Below are 4133 nucleotides of genomic sequence, written 5' to 3'. Positions count from 1 at the left end.
TCCACCCAAGGTTTTTTGATAGAGTAGGTCTGGACTGAGTTCTGAGAAATTGCATTTCTAACAAATTCCCAGGTAAGACTGGTGGCGCTGGTCAGCGGACCATACTTTTGAGAACTCTGGTTCTAGAGTTATTGCAAGTTTTCAATTTCCTTCTCTTTCCTCCAGACCAACGTTGGCGTTAATGTGATACCAGCTCTCAAGAATGAGCAATCTGCTCTACAAGCAAAGTGCTCAATTCCTTGACTTCAAGTAAGTCTCCAGGAACATCTAAGTACTGATTTGCAGAGTTTATGCATTTCATAGTGAGTTCCACATTTTCTCTGAGCATAGAAAGCACAGACATAGATAAACGCTAAGTTAAAAACAATAATACCTATACATTTGTGATTTATGCATAAGTCCTCAACACTCAATTTTATCCTACATGGTTTAGATTCCTTGGGGTAGCTCTGCGTAATCAATATAAAGTTTGTCAATAATGTAGGACTTGTTCATTTCTCTGCCTATAATCAGAAAGAAATAAGGTTTTGCTCAAGTTTTGCAAATGTTTTTTTAAATAATTCTCATAGTTTCACTGTAAGCCTTAGAGACTTTTATAGTTGTCAGAGATCAGCTGGGGAAAGAAATGACTATTTTATTTTATTTTGACAGTTCCTTTGGAACAATTATTTAATGTGAGCATTATTTAAATGTGAGAGTGGAATGAATGTATCTCGTTTGTTTTGTTTTTTTAATTTAGTCTCAACACCTTATCTTCTAAATATATTTAAAACAGCACATTTTTCTTTGCTTCTTGACTTCCATTTAGAGTTAGCACAGAGCTTAGATATTGGGGGAAGTAATTTAAACTAAAGAGAGAAAGATACACATTGATGTGCTATTTTCTTAATCCCACCTGAAGAAAGAAAAATGTTGATTTTAAGCTGAGGCAAAATGTTATCTCTTTTAAACTATGCAGTTGACAAAGCAAAACCATTCACTTTTCAAGGCAGTATTTCAAACCCTCTGGGTATGTATAAAGTCACTGGTTGCCATTTTGAGGAAAAACCTATTTTGGGGAAAGTATTAAACTTAAGAAGTTAATGAGTTAATGGGGGAAAGCTGCTGAAGCCTTTTTCCTCAAACCTGCAGGAATTTGAACCTTTTAATTTTATTTACAATAGAATGTGGGCCACCTATTCTAAAAGATACTTAATAGATAATGGTGGGAATATGAAGAATCTACGAAACAATTATCACTATTTTGACGAGGAGATAGAGTGAGGTGAAAATACATGGAAAATTGTTATTTGTTTCCTCAGAACATGGTCAGTGTTCAACTAAAAAGGGTAATCTGGAGAATTTTTGTATCTTTTTTACATGCTATTTCTCTCAAGAATTAACAGTTAATGGTATTATACTCATTCTGCAAATTGCCCTTATGTACAAATAGCATTCATTACATGCAGCTTTGCTCAGCTCTAAAGGACAAGGCAAAAACAAGCTATTTGTAAAATAAAAAAATAATCTGACATTGATATTTTTTTTTCCTCAGGGTAAGAAAGAAAATGCTTGGATAGTGTTTTCAAACATTCCAGCCATCAACTCTAGAGAGCACTGACAAGCACAATTTTCATTGTTGACATAATGAAGATGATGATTCTTTTTAACCATTTTCCTTAGCATAAACTCATGTACAATGTGAGCCTGTCTGTGTGACCATAACAAATGCTAGTAATGTGGGAAAAACAAATATGCAAATGAAAAACAATGAGTCAGATAGTTCATTCATTGCTGCCAATAGAAGCCAAAGTTCTCAAAACCCTTCTTAGTATCTGCCTTTGTGTTAGCTGAAGTGCATTTCAGACAATTCACATGTCGAGAAAAATGTTAGAATTGTTGAGGAATAAACAAAGCAGTTGCATATTCACTATCTCTCAGAAAGGTTTGGATTTTTGTTTTCTTTATGTATATGCTTACTAGGTTAGATGAAAGGAAATTTTTTCAGTAAATGAAATTACATGAAGTTGAGAATTGACCCAATTATTTCAATAATATAGAATAAATATTTTCTTCAGCTTCTAAATTACCAGACAACTAAAATTGCTTTCAGGTTTAAATTATCTCTCTAAACAAACAAACAAACAAACAAAAATACTAGAGAGTAGTATAAAAAGACTAATATTAAAACCAACAATTTTTCCTTATTGACCATAGCTATCATTTCTATCAATTTCCCTCATGTCTTTTTCTGTTTGAGCTCATATCAGATATACAGTTCTGTACCCTGTTTTTTCCTTTTCATATTATAGCATAAGCATTTTCATTTGATAAAGTTTTTTTATAATTGATTTTGAGTGTCTATGTATTACTTACTATATCACAAAAAAACATAATACATCTAAAAATTCTGTATTTGGGAACATTTAACTGGCATCTAATACTTTTTTATTAGAAAATAATAGTGACAAGCATCCTTGTACATAAATCAATGATGTATCTAACGTTTTAAAGCTGTGAGTAAATTATAACACTGCTTAACATGGATGGAAGTCAAATCCTCTGATTATAACTAGCCACATAGTAAAGATGTTATTTCCCAGATACCCTTGCTGGTAGTGTGACTATGTGACTAAGTTCTTTCCAGTGGAATATGTGAGAAAGTATCCTGTTTCAGCTTCAAGGAAAGTTCCTTAAACTATTAGTGGCATATGCCTTTTGCCTCTATTTTCGAACTTTTCTCCATTTTGGAACATGAGACAAGGGCTACAGACCAGGGATGGTGGGGTGTGAAATAAAAGAAAATCTCATTATGTATCTATTGACAAACTGCAAAGAAAGTATTAAAATTTTAATAAATCTTTTAATAAGAGTGAATTTCCTTTGTTTCATTTGTATTTCAAGAGTGAAGGTGATGCAAAAAAACTCATGATTTATCTATGCAGAATTTAAGGAAGATCATTGGGTTTAATTTCTCAACAGGCACTCTGCATCATTCTTTGCTGTCTCATTTTATCAACAAAATATATATTAGCAAAACAATAGCTTTTAAAGAACAAATCAGTTCCAATTTCCAAGTAGTAAATAATTTCTAAAAAGTACTATATTTCCTCTAGGATAATTTTTTAATTTAGGCAGTTGTTCACTACTGTAAAATAAAAAAGTTGCAAATGCCATGCAAGAGGAGAAATAGCTTCAGGACCTGTGTAACTGTGAGGTAGAGTTGTGTGAAATTGTCAAACCATAACCCTCCCAGGATCTTCCAATGTTAGTTGATTTGTCAAACCAGCAGCATTATTCAGTAATGAATTCTACTTTAGGCAATGCTAATACAGCTAATACATGTTCCTGATGAAAACTACCCTCAAAATTTGAGCCACATTGCCTTTGACTAAACCCCCATATAATGATGGCACTTTTCAACATGAAAAATTAAAGGAAAAATTGAGGTAATTATGTTGGCAATTTAAGTAAAACAGAAAATGGCCATATACTTGAGGCAAAAAAGAAGTGGAGGTCTGAACTATGTAGATAACCATCTGAGCTCTCAATTTCATTTTGTCAAGAATACAAATCATTTTATAAATGAAGTTCACTGAGCAGAGATTTCCAAATATTATGTCTAGTTTCCATGAGTAGAAGCCCCCTAAACCAATTCTCTCTTTATTATCTCAGCAAAAGATGGCACAGACAAAGCTATTTTACTTCTCCCATGTTATTCAAAGTTACAGAGACGATGTTGTTTACCAATAAGCTATCGGGCAATATATTCTCACAAACATAAAAATAAAACAAGTTTATCCAGTTTACACTTCCTTTGAGCATATGGAGGAGACAAACCACCATCATGAGAAATATGGGCAGCAGCTACTAAAGATTCTACTTCTGTCTCCTGCTGGTGAACTCGTTCCTACTAAGAAGGTACCTCTCCTCTAGGTGTCCAGCGCTTTCCTTTTTACATTTGCCCCATATTATCTCTGCTCTGCTGTTTTATGTTCTTTACTGCTTCTGGCCTGTTCTGTCAATGTTATCACTCGCTCTTCTCCAATGACAACCGTGCAAAATGTGAGTCCATCAGTACTTCGATGCCAGGGCTTCTGCCGTTTCTGTTGATGATGTGTGATAATTTGGCATGACTTCAGAGCTCATCACTG

Source organism: Pteropus alecto, unplaced genomic scaffold, assembly GCF_000325575.1.
Source record: "Pteropus alecto unplaced genomic scaffold, ASM32557v1 scaffold20, whole genome shotgun sequence".
Lineage (NCBI taxonomy): Eukaryota > Metazoa > Chordata > Mammalia > Chiroptera > Pteropodidae > Pteropus > Pteropus alecto.
The sequence above is the reverse complement of the archived record's forward strand: the minus strand, read 5'-3'. Positions refer to the sequence as shown.